The 13,426-nt window shown below is 45.2% G+C and overlaps 1 protein-coding gene across 3 annotated transcripts in view; it reads left to right on the top strand.

Annotated features, from left to right (window-relative positions):
- The first annotated feature begins 1,472 nt into the window (after window positions 1-1,472).
- The window catches only part of TNFRSF19 (TNF receptor superfamily member 19), a 91,401-nt gene continuing 79,447 nt past the window's right edge, over window positions 1,473-13,426 (top strand). The window contains exon 1 of one of the 3 annotated variants that reach the window (XM_070380519.1): window positions 1,473-1,493. The gene's annotated coding sequence lies outside the window, so the exon portion shown is untranslated. Of the gene's footprint in view, window positions 1,494-1,805; window positions 2,098-10,421; window positions 10,580-13,426 lie in introns of those variants that run through there. The other 2 variants (XM_070380517.1, XM_070380518.1) reach the window with 2 other exon arrangements.

Genomic DNA, 13,426 nt, shown 5'->3' with positions numbered 1-13,426 from the left:
TACATGGCCACTGGGAAATATTTTGTCCTTTTTGGTATTCTCTATGTATTCTGTGGAGCCCAGGTAATGTTACGTGGAGTCCAAGTATCACAGGAGTTTTCGTGGTATACTTTTGAGAAGTCATAGGAAATCATACCTTGATCATATACTATCTGAGCTCTAAGCATCTTTGAGAAATGACCTGTGGGGGAGGAAAATTGTACAAGAAATGCTGGAGGAAGTGATTACTTAAATGTTAAATACTGAATTCAACTGTGGAAACCAAAAATTTTGCTATCAAAATTTGAGAATCTCAGACATCTGGAAATAAACATACCATAAACCACATTTTCAAAAATCACATGAGGAAAGAATTAGATGAAACTTATTAGGAAGAGGAGTATATAATGTATATAAATTAAATTCTATTGTCTTCTAAGTTTTACAAAAATATTTTTAACTGACTTCTAAAGGTTGGCAAGTTGCCATTAGAAAACAGAAAAATTTCCTTCAGGCCATAGAAGAGTGGCCTGGAATTCAGAAATGGACTGTATCCTGGATTGTAAGATGAAATTTTGAAATTATTTTCTATTTTGATAAATACTAAAAATAAACTTATTTTATTGAATCTGCTGTTGTTCAGGAAGGATAGTCAGACAATCTAAATAATACGTAATAAGTTTCAGGTTAAAACATGAATAAATAGACTAAATGTGATGACTTTTAGTGAGTTAGGAGTCCAAACTATGGGTTTAGGAGAAATGGTCCTAAAAGGCAAGGAACACAGCCTTCTTTATTTTTGTGAATTGTATTTTTAATATTTATTTATTATATTTATTTAATTGACTGGGCCAGGCCTTAGTTATGTGGGATCTAGTTCCCCCATCAGGGATCAAACCAGGTGCCCTGCACTGGAAACCACTGGACCAACGGGGAAGTCCTTCTTTTGTGCATTTTAAATACTCGATAGGTGTTAATGAATTACACCTATCTAAGAAGTACACGTAGTTTTGAAATCTAGTTTTCTGAATCCTAAACTAAGATCAAGACTATGTCGCGCCCAGTGGCTTAAGTGAGAGGGTGAGAGATATCAAAATACTGAGTAACTTAGTTATCTGCTCGTTAATGACTTTGATTAAAGCGCCGGTGATTAATATTGGCAACGTCTAATAATTTAAGTTTCAAGGAAAAGACAGGTTACTCAAAATCCGTAAGGACTGGTCACAGGGAAGGCCGGAACAGCCTTTGAAGAGAGAGGTCACCCTCTCCCTCGGGGTCCCCACTGCTCCTCGGAACCATCCTGGAGACTGGACGCCGGCTCTGCGGGACGCACCGCGGGCAGATAAAGGCTGTGTCTCTGGCAGCCAGGACGGCTCGGGGGTCCGCTCCCCACGGAGTGGCCCCGCAGCAGCTTCCAGGAGTTGCCGCCGGGGCCGCGGGCGCGCGGCGCGATCGGAGGCGGCTGCCCTGCCCCCGGGCGCGCTCCCCGCGGGCGGCCGTCCTGCCAGGAGGCGGTGAGGTCATGGGACCCGCGGCTCCGAGAGATGAAAGGGCCCCGGCGCGGCCGGCTGGCACCAGGCGAGGCTCCCAGCGCGCAGCCTGGGCGCAGCGCGGGGGCCCGAGCGCCGCGGGCCCAGACTCTCAGCCCGGGCTGGGGGGCACCGCGGGGGCTTCCTGGGTGCCAGGGAAGAGGAGAACGACGGGATCCGGGTCAAACAAAAGAATCCGAGGGCGGGGAGGCGCGGGGGCGGCTACCTGCTTGAAAGGAGCGTTCCTAGAGCCCTGCGCGCGCGCGCGCGCTCTCTCTCTCTCTCTCTCTCTCTCTCTCTCTATCACACACACACACACACACACACACACACACGCACACAGCCACTTGGCCTGCCTTTGATGTGCGGCAACTGATCACCGATCAGATTACGGGCATTTCATCTCCCTGCTCGTCTGCCTTTGATCTGCAGGCTTCATTTTCTTTTCCCGGGTTGGAGGTTTCGTCTGGGCTTGTGCCGACATACATTTTTGGGAAGGTACAAGCGTTGGGTGCAGAAGGGCTGCCAAGGAGAAACTCAGTTGCCGAAAAGGGTGGTGAGTCCTTGGAAAGACTTCAGCACGTTGAAGGTACAGCGATTTCTGTTTGTTGTGGCTTTCGGTGCACTTTTCCTGCGTGTTCTCAGAAAAGAGGGTTTTAGTCTAGGGGGCCACGAGCATTTCTGTCCTTGAGTACTCTGTGTGTGTGTGGATGAAAGGAAATCCGATACTCCGGGGTCGGTTTGGTAGTTTGTACAAAGGGTTTGCAATCTGCCGCGCACATTTTACTTGGAAATGAGTTGTTCCAACAGGACCGAAGGGGAGGGAGCTAACTTGAGCCGTCTCCCCCGCTGCTGCAGAGCCCGAGGTCTGCAGGCTGTAACTGCTCTAAGTATTTACAAGTTGCTGTACTCAGTAAACAGACCGAGGGACTCCATGGATGCCAATGCTTTCCTGTTTTCTCATAGAAAAGAGCACTGCATCTCTGGTAATACTGTTTCTTTATTTATTGTCTCACATCCAAGACACTGGCCTAAGAAATACATTTCCTTATGCAGTATGTCCCCTCCAAGGAAGCACTGGAGAGCCATTCAAGTACGATTAAAGCCCTTTTCTGGGTAAAACTTAAGAACTGTCAGACAGGGAGGGTTAGGTTGTGCTGAGTTTGGTTTAAAAAGAAATCCTCTGGTGATCTTCTGGAACCTTTGCACGAGCCTCAAGTGCAGACACATCCCGGAGGTTAATATTCTTAAACTGACATGTACTTTTAATGCAGTGACAGCTGTTGTGAGTTAAAATTTGCCAACTGTTTATGAAAACTAGGTGATCAACAGTTACGATGTTACACAGTTTTTAGTCCCATTTTACCTTTAGTTTACACTCAGTATGGCAAAACCAAAGTATATGGCTGTGCTGAATTTATAAGTTAACTTGTCAATTCAATGATCACGCGTGCACGGTGGAAATGTAAGAGCACCGTGTTCGTATTCGCTCATTTCAATGTTTTGGTCTTAGTTTTACTTGGGTAGAGTAGGTATCATCACGGTAGTCTATTTAATGCCAGCCGAACCACAAAGCAAGTATAAGTGATGAGATCAGTTATTTTTTAGTCAGAAATTCTGTTGAGACCGGAAGGGCCTAATGAGCCTCATTTCATGTGTAATTAATTTTTCAGAGCCAATTAATCAAATTACTTTCTAAATTTTCCTCTTGATATTTGAAGGAGCATAATTAGCATTGTTTACTTAATTTTAAAACTGATAGCTGTTAAGTGGAGATTATTTAAAACCATACCAAACTGACTTTATTTTTAAGATGTATCAGTAAGAATTTAAAAGATTTAACTCCTGTTTTTAGTCATGCCAAGACAGGCATTTAAATTTTTGTTTTACTGACAATGTGACAAAGCATGTTCACAAAATCCTGAATGATCAGCTTAGGTTGATTTTTTTTTTTCATTTGTTTGCTGAAAAAGTCCTCCTTACATCACATCGCAGCAATAATGTTCACAATAGTTAGGATAAAACAATAATTAGGATAAAGAAAATTAAACTTTTAAAATAATGACTAAAGAGAAGATGCCTAAAGAAATAGTGCGCTTAAGAACTCAGTCATTTAGTTCAGATTTGGGACTTACAATTTTTTTTAATGACTATTATTCTGCTACTAGGCTCATTCTAACAAACACACACTTTTTCAACAGAAAACAAAAGGGAGAATTGGCAATTATCTGATTAATTTAGGCTTTGCAGAGAGCTTGCTTGGGCAAGTCAAGTCATTGAAAATCCACTTCAGGGTCTGAATTAATTCAGGGAATTGTTTACATCTTGTGTCTTGGTTGAGAAAAAAGCAGATTGTATTTGGTTTTAAAAGAAGGCTGCCTATTTCTAAATGTACAGGTACAGTCTTAAAAGTCATCTCTGAACTGATTGCTTTATGTTGATTTTGACTGTGATTTAAATCGGTAAGATTTCTTTCCACTGAAGAAAACCCTTACATTACATTCTTCAAAGCCCTTTCCTATCTGATGCTTCAATGGCAGCTTTGTTACTGCAGAAACTCTAAGACTTCAAAAGACTTATTTCTAGTCCTGATTCTCTCACTGAGCAGCTATGTGACCTTAAGGGATTCACTTCACTCCCCAGTGTTCTCATGTGGGGAATGAGGGAGTGGACCAGATCGTCCTCCTGAAATAAGCAGGGTGGAATTTTTATAGCTATTGTACTGATGAGGAAGCTAGGACTATGGAAAAGTCACTTGACTTTCTTAATTAAGTTACGTGGCCAGTTTTCCAAGTCTTGGTCCTGTGTCCTTCCCAGTTCACCGTGGATATTTTCCAACACCTGCTAAAACAAATGCACTGCTGACTGGAGAACAGGGTTAGTTTGAAGATCAAGATAACCACTTCCTTCTGCTATGTAGTTTTTGTTTCCATGAGATATGTGTCAGTCAACTGGACCAGTCCTCTGATTTCCCAGTTGCTGTTGCTTCTGTGTTTCTAAGCAGTCTGAACACAATTACTGCCACACGCAATTTACCAGAACATTTAAAGTAATTTTCACAAAAATGTAATATATCTATGCAATGTGGAATTATATATACTTGTGTATGTGTAGATACAGGTGGGCATATATATTATGCATATATTTTGACATATGCACATTCTTTTTGTGTTTCCAAGGAATTGATACTTTCTTGAAGGATGTCAGTGAAAGTGAAAAGTTTGATGTAATAGTTAACTAAAGGTTGTTATTCCTTCCTGGAGAGTCCCAGTGGGATTTTGTGAGATTTCAGTTTACAGATTCAACATGGGCTTGTACATGATATATATTTCATATTACATTTGATTATATTAAGAATTCTTGAGCAAGTTTTCACTAACTCCTTCTGGGATTTTTTTCTTGGAAAAAAAAAAAATATATCTCTTGTGAATAAATTTATTTATTGACTATAAATTTTTCACATATACACTGATCTCAAGGCCAAATAGCTATCTCTCATGTGTTATCACCCTCATAAAGATTTCATATAAAGCTTTACAGATTATTACTTAGTAACATTCACTAGCATTTATTAATGCACTAGTTATTAATTCACTCATATCTATGGAGTTCTTGTGTGTCAGGCACTCTGACAGTATTTTTAGGATACCATCTCATTTCCAGCAATTAATTTTGTCGCTGCAATTATACAGATGAGAAAAGTGAGTCTCAGAGGGATTAAATATCAAGTACAAGCTCACAGGACTAATTAAGTGCACCACTGGAGTCTGATTTCAATTCAGGTTCTTTTGTTTTAGGGCTGGGCAGTTAATTCTGTTATAAGAATTGCATGGAGCTGAACTTGACTGTTTAGCACACATTACAGCCAAAATTTTAGGAGGGGAATGGGCTTTTAAAAAAATTTTTGGTATATTTTATGAGAGTTATTAGAATTTTTTGATCAATTTTTCCATCATTGGCCTAGAATCTTCAGCTATAAAGGACCTCAGGATCTAAGTCATTCTTTCTCTGCTTCAGGACTGGACCACACTCATGCATCCATCATTGGTGTGGTTGGTCAGACTCTCTGTGATAGCAGGGCCAGTCCAGGACACCCTGGAAACTTTGAGAAACCAGTGCACCATTAAGGAGTGATTCTTTACATGTTGTCAGCACTACTTAGAGGAATGGGCTACGAAAGGGGGCGTGAGGAGGCTCCCTGGTGGCCATGCTCCCTCAGGTCCACTCACTGGCTGAAATCACCACTCCAGCCTGGTTATCTCTCCCATCCTTGCTTGCAAAGTACTTCAGCATCACCCATTGTGACTTAACTCTGCCCTTTGATGAGGGGGCGGAGGGAGATAACATGGGGGTTCTGAGCGACTTGATCAGACCAATTCTTCCAACACAACTTGCTCCCTCTCTGAGAAGCGTTCTGAGAAGCATAGCTTTCTCCATCCTGTCAGTGGCGCCCAGGACTTACACAGCCCTACAGCCTAGCCTTGGGGGCTGCTGCCCAGTAAGCCTGCTTCTTCATCCCACCATGTACAGAGGAGTCAGTCCCCTGTGTTTCTTGGGAAGCAGAAAAGGAGCATCATGGCCTGTTTCTTCTCTCAGTAAGCACAGAAGAAGATTTTGACCAACGTGGTGTCATAAACTCACCAGGATCAGTGCACCTGCTGCAACTTATAGCAATTTTGCACTATAGATGTCATGAGTTTGACATTATATCAACTGAATAAATACCCTCCTTGGCCTGTGTTAGTTGCTCAGTTATGTCCAACTCCTTGTGACCCTATGGACTGTAGCCCACCAGGCTCCTCTGTCCTTGGGATTTCCCAGGCAAGAACACTGGAGTGGGTTGTCATTCCCTTCTCTAGAGGATTTTCCCGACCCAGGAATCAAACCTGGCTCTCCTGCATTGCAGGCAGATTCTTTACCATCTGAGCCACCAGGGAAGCCCTAAGCCACATGTATTAATTTATGCATTCTTGGTATGGTGATGATTATATTAGGAGTCAGGAAGCCTGGATTTTGGATCCTGCTTTGTTATTAACTTGGTGTGTGACCTTGGACAAGTTGTTCCCTGTCAGGCCCCTGCCCTACACAGATGGTCTGACATCAATGGTCAGCAATGGGTGCTGGGAATTACTTAAATATTTGGGTCTTTATTATATTCCCCTTTATTTTCCTAACTATATTTGGCAAACTTTGTAACTCTTTGAGATTTTTACCCCTATTTATTCATTCATTCAACAAATTTTTAATGAGTACCTACTATGCGCCAGGCACTGTGAAGGAACAGACAGAATTCACGATTCTTATGTGACTTGCATTCTGCTCCTTTCCCCCATGAAATAGTGTTTTATGCTGAAAATTACTTGAAAGTCAAGCAATTTTTCATTAACTTTTATTTCAGTGAGCTAGCTTATCACGGAAACTATTTTCCCAAGAGGTTTGTTAACTTCATTGGTTCAACTTTTTTAGGAACATATTCTAAACAAATACACTTCAAATCAGCCTAGCTATTGCTAAAACTAGCTTCAGAAAGCCAACTCTTAACGTTATCTTTAAAACTACACCTCTACCAAAATCCTCGTAAGAATTTGGCTCTTTCAGGGAATTGCTTAGTGGTCTAGTGGTTAAGTCTCTGGACTTTCACTGCCATGGACCAGGGTTTGATCACTGGTCCCAGGGAACTAAGATCCCTAAATCCCCAGTAGCCAAAAAAAAAAAAAAAAAAGAATTTAGCTTTGTCAGTAAAATTTCAGTTCATTAATAACAACCAGTGTGGAACTTCCCTGGGTTTCCCAGATGGCTCAGCAGTAAAGAATCCTTCTGCCAATGCTGGAGACAGTTTCAATCCCCGGATTGGGAAGATTCCCTGGAGAAGGGATTGGCTACCCACTCCAGTATTCTTGCCTGGAGAATCCCATGAGGAGAGGATCCTGGCGGGCTACTGGGTCCACAGGGTCCCAAAGAGTCACACTGAGCGACTGAGAACACATGCATGTGGGATTTCCCTGGCAGTCCAGTGGTTAAGATTCCACACTTCCACTGAGGGGGTGTGGGTTCCATCCCTGGTCGATGAACTAAGACCCCAGATGCCAAAAAGTTAAAACAAAAAGAATAAAAATGCACTCAATAGTCACAGTGCAGCCATTCAGTGCTCCTCACTGTCAAGCACCATTCGGGTTATCACAGATCTCTGATGCTTGGCACTGTGTGCCTGACAAAAGGCTGCCATTTAGTGAGCACTGATGGTGTGCCAGACACTGGGCTGAGCTCTTTGCATCCCTTATCTTACTGAACAACGACCAATGGAACAACGCCTTTCGCAGTTGAAGAAGCGTAAGTTTGGGAAGGTCAAGTAACTTTTCCAAGGGCATACAGCTAGTGAGTGGCGATTTAGCATCCAAGGCCAGAATGTGAAATGCCAGCGGCCGGGTGTGTCCATCAGACCTGTCCATGGAGAGTTAGTGGGCTCAGGGGAAACTCAGCCACACACATGTGAGATAGTGCAAAATGACTGAACGAAGTAATGTGCTACTGTCTCAAGTAGAAAGTGAGGCCAGAAGAAAACAAAGGAGTTCCTGGTCTGGCAGATTAAATTCCTCTCAGAAAACACTGAACATTCATGTGAACGTTCGATACTATCAAAGGTGTACGTTTGAGCAAAATATGCCACTTCTTGAAAGCAGAACTCCTTTTAACTCCTTGAGGAAGAAAGCTAACTCACAGAAACAGGGCAGGAGGGAGAATGTGGCAAGTGCTGTCCTTGTCTTAAGAAGGCCTCAGACCTTAGGGAGACTCGTGAGAGCTGTGGCTTCTGGCGTGCGAAGGAGTCAGGTGAGGGAAAGAGGTGAGCATGAAGCGGAAGCTTGGGGAGCAGAGGAAGGGCAAGTTCAGGGCACACTGGAGGCAAGGCACGCAGACCAGTTTGGCCGGAATATGAAGTGGTCGGTCTAGAGGGAGGAAAGATAAGGCTGAAGATGTGGGTGGAGCCCAGACATGGAAATCCCTGACTGCTAATTTAAAGGATGGAGAAGCCATTCTTCACAGTGAAGAATCATTGTAAGTCTTTTCATTGGTCAGTGACCACGATGTAAGGCAGGAGGAAGACAGATGGGCTGGACAGGGTAGTGGGGAAGGAGGTTTGAAAAGGCAGGGCATTCAGGCGAAAGGTGCGGAGGGCCTGCACTGTGGTTGAGGTGATGGGGTTAAGAGAGAAAGAGGGAAAAGGGTGAATGTGTGAGACCTTACAAAGAAGCAGCAATAAGTCAGCTTAAGGATGGTAGATGGAGGATCCCCTGTGTGCTAAGCTCTGGGCTACCAAGAAAATAAGAGGTGCCCTCAGGGAGGTGGGGTCCAGTTAGACAAACAGGTGACTACCATCTAAGAGGGAGCTTGTGAGTGAAGTTCAGGGAGTATTGTGGTCCCAGATCACAGCTGACAGGTAGGTTTGGGAAATTCAGGCTCACCTTGAGTTTCAGGTATAATGTGTGCGTGCATGCTAAGCTGCTTCAGTCATGTCCAGCTCTTTGTGACCCCATGGACTGTAGCCCTGGAGAATTCTCCATCCATGGGATTCTCTAGGCAAGAATACTGGAGTGGGTTGTCATTCCCTTTTCCGGAGAATTTTCCTGACCCAGGGATCGAACCGGCATTGCTTATGACTCCTGCACTGGCAGTCAGGTTCTTTACCAATAGGGCCACCCAGAAAGTCCTCAAATAGGATAGGGTATATCATTTGTAAATTATTAAAAGTAAGTTATTATTGCAGTTTCTATTCCGGCCATGACAACCTTGAGGTTGACACTTGGAAGGATATTTTTAAAGTATTTTTCACAACTGCCTAGTACTGCACTGGGCATTCTCAGTGTGGGGTCATGCGTATGGGTAACTAACTGTAGCAACGTACTCAATCTACAAACACTTATTGAAGGCTACTATGGGCCTTGGGGTACAGAAAGGAAACATAGGATTTGGTTCCATTCAAAGGAACGTGAAGTTTTGCCAGGGAATCAAAGCCAACGAAGGGGAGCAGTGCGCTCCTCTGCACCAACGCAATGCCTGCGTGGCATCTTGGGCTGGAGAGAAGTTTGTCCACTTACTCACTGGCCAGATGACGATAATTGCTTACATTTCTATAGCATTCTACTGCGGAAAACCTTCTTCTGTACTTGGTCCTTTTACTTCGTCCACCGAAGGTGCGGAGTAGGCACCCTTAGCTCCGCTTCTTAAGTGTGCAAAGTGAAGTTTGGACACCATCCGTTCACGAGATGCGTGTGGAGGCCTGGATCCCCGGGAGCTTGGATCAGACCGCGCTGGACCTATGGGTGCACCGGGCCCTCTGGAAGCCAGTGTCCCTTGGACCCTCCGGGAAAAGCCTCTGTGAGTGGGGAGGAGCCCGATGGGCCAGGTCCTGGTGATCTGGACCCACTGCACTCGTGTCACGTGGCTTCCCGCGCCTTTCCTGGCCCAGAGGCGGGCGCAGGGTAGGTGATGAGCAGCGCAGAGGCACGAAGCCTGGAAGCCCGTCCAGGTGGACACGAGCGTGCCACTCTAGCCGCAGGCAGTGACACAGCCCCGCTCTTGGCGGTCCGGATGAGCACTCTCCGCCCTGCCCAGGCCCGCCTGCGGGATGCAGTCAACAGCTCCCGCAGCCCCGGGGGCCACGGGCGGCTCAGCTGCGGCCTAAGGTGCCCGGGGCCGGTGGGGACAGCCTGGAGCCCAGGGGGTGTGAGGTGCCTCTGCTGTGGGCGAGGCCGAGGGGTGGGTGTGGCCACGATGTAGGCGGGCCATGGGGTGGGCGGGGCTCAGACGTGGGCAGAGCAAGCGGTGGCGCCGCCGGGAGCCTGCGGGCTGAGGGGACGTGGGCGGGAATCCTGGTGGGCGGGGCCCCGGGTGGGCGGGGCCGGGAGGCGGTGGCGGTTGCCGGGCTACCGGGGAGCGCGGGGCCGCGGCGCTGGGCAGTGCAGGGCGCGCGAGTGAGGAGCGGACCCCGGCCCAGCTCCGCGCCGCGTGCCGCGCGCCCCTGAGCCTCCGATCGCTGTCGGGACCTGCGGGGTAGCCTCCAGGCACCGGGGAAGGTAGGTGCCCGCAGCCCACCCGGCCACGCCACGCGGCTGTCCCAGCCCTCGCCCCGGCGGATCCCCGCGAAACGCGCGCTGAGAGGAGGCGGCCGCGGGTGGAGGCAGGGGGTGCCACCCTGGGCTGCCCGTGCGCAGGGCAGGGGTCGCGAGGACAGGGCCGGCGGAGGTGACCCCCGGGGAGGGCTGACGGCGGGGGGCAAGGAGATGCAGGAGCTGGGGGAACGCCCCCCGGCCCGCGTGGGCGACCGGACCGAGCGCGCTGACCCTCTGTGCAGGGATCTAGTCAACAGAATGCTGCGCGCAGGCGAAGGTGTGTGTGCGTGCAAGTGTGTGCTCGCCCGGCCTGGACCGGGCGCTGCAGCCCTCCCGGCGGGAAGCGATCTGCAGGCGGGCGGGCGGTGTGAGAGCCCGGGAGGGAGGAGGTGCCGGCACGGTGATGCACAGGGCCGCTCTCGCAGCCTTGGTCAGGGGTCTCCTGCCATTCAATGGCATAGAGATGTAGATCATTCCCTCTTGAGAAGGAAGTTTGCAAGCACCCAGCTGCAGCGATCTGTTTCGTTGGTAGAGAGCTATGCGTCACACCTACAGTTACCATTGTAGGAAATGCATGTCCTTGTTTTGTTTTTTTTTTTTTTCATTTAAAAAAGGACTCAGTTTGCAGACAAACAAGACCAGTAGCCATTGTTTGGTATTTCTTTAATTGAAATAGTTTAACTCAAACTATGAATGGGTGGTTTTTACTTCAGTGACAGTTTTCCTTTACTGTTTACAATAGAAGAAAATTTCTTTATATAAACAGGAAACAGTTACTGTTAAACATGACTTAGGCAAACAGAAGAATTTATTTTGATGTGTTGTTATTTCATAATCAGATACCTATATGCAAAGGAGAAGATTATATTGCATTAGTTCAGGGTTTACTCTCTCTGTTTTCTGTTGTACAGCTTCACCTTAGACGTCTTTGCCATGCTTCTTTCATGTAGTTTAAAAACATGTCTTATTTCAAGCACTTTATCATCTAATTTAAAGATACATAACTAGAGGGGGTGAGAATAGAGTCCTACCCTGGAAGACAGTTTTTGACAGTTATCATTCACAGAGATGTCAGTACTTGAAAAGAGTTTTTCTTCACATAATATTTATCAAGTCCTGGCAGTAATACAAAACACAGAAATGCAGTTTAACTTTGAAAATACTCGCTTGGCATGAATACATGGTGCTTTATCGTGAGCTCTGTGTTTGTTTCTTTTTAACCCTTGTAAGTGTCTCATGAGGTCTACTTTGTTATGGAGGCCAGGTGTCTTTAAGTACTTTGGAATTTTTTGCCATACTAAGTGCTGACTCTAGGATGTTGTATTAGCATTTTCTGGGACATTCATGGAATTTATTTGCTTCTTTGATGGGAGTGTCTTTAGGCTCTGAGTCCAGACTGAATTTTGAATTTGAAGGTAAGCACATAGGGAGACTTTTTTATGCACTTGAAATTGTAAAGTGCCTTTCCTACCCAGATGACTTGAATAAAGAACATTGCTAACATTTAAGAGGCTTTTTAAAAGAACAGAAAATTTGTTTTTTAACCTCAGATGATGTTTAACTTACATAGAATGTATTTGTACATACATGTAATAATTACATGCTGTGCTTAGTATGTTAATTTAATTTACTAGTTGTAGCTCTAATATGTGAATCCAGGGTATTTGGGGACATTTGACATCTGAATGTGGAGTTCTGCTAACACTCCTGAAGAGACTTTGGTTCTCCTTTTTCATCCATTTAAACATCCAAACCCAAGCTTAACCCAGTCCTCTGCAACCGGATGAGCCATTCAAAAATTAACAAAGCACAAACAAAGACTGAAGGATCTTTAAGGAAAATAGCCAAGTCCTCTTAAATCTGATAAATCAGTATTTAAAGTCAAGCATTTAAAGATTTGGAAAAGGCCAGCATGCTCTGTCTGTCGACAACAGGTTGAATAAATATATGCCCTGAATAAAGAGACAGCTGCTCATGTGATAAGAGAGCAGGAACAGCTTAACAGTGAGAGGTGTTTGTCTCATGGCAGCTGATTCTTAAATGTTCATAACCTTTCTAAAATGACCTTCTGGCTGAAGAAAAAGAACAGTCAAGCAGTACGAACGCAATTTCCTTTCATGATTTACTGGCTGAGCAGTGAGTTCATTCATCGTATTTTATCTGTCTCAACTGTTTACATTTAGAAGTAAGATGTTTAAACAGTATTGGGTTATCACGTAGTCCACACATCACAGAATATGTGCCTTTTAAATTGGAGTTTTGAGAGCTGGGTTTTTAAAAGGAGGACAGCCAACCTCAGCAATTATATACCAGAGGAGCTTGTCTACCTGAAGATTAAATGTTATTCAGCCAACTCTTCCCCTCTGTCTGCTCAGATGGTTCTAAGATGAGAAAGTTCTAAAAGAATGGAGGCCATTTATAACGGAGAACTCTGCACATGCTACAAGAGGGGTTTGGGAATCTGTCCAGACTTCTAAAGTAAAAATTTAAACAGCTGTGTTGTAGACATTGTTATGCACAATTCTCTTAGAATAGACTGTATGGATGTTTGGGGTCCCTTAGACCCTGATGCTACAATTGTCCTATTTGTCTTTTAGGACTGAAAAACGTTAGTAAAGTTGGGGAAGAGTACCCAGTTACAGTATGCTAGTTGATTAAACATTTTGAGAACACTGTGGCTTCCTAAGGCAAAAATGACAGCATTTAAAACTCAGAGAAATAAAAAGAATTATTTTCAAAAAACCTATCCTAGTTTGCTGCTGCTGCTGCTGCTAAGTCGCTTCAGTCGTGTCCAACTCTGTGCGACCCCAT

The sequence above is a fragment of the Bos mutus genome, chromosome 12 (genome assembly GCF_027580195.1).
Source record: "Bos mutus isolate GX-2022 chromosome 12, NWIPB_WYAK_1.1, whole genome shotgun sequence".
NCBI lineage: Eukaryota > Metazoa > Chordata > Mammalia > Artiodactyla > Bovidae > Bos > Bos mutus.
This window is presented reverse-complemented; position numbering and strand designations above follow the sequence as displayed.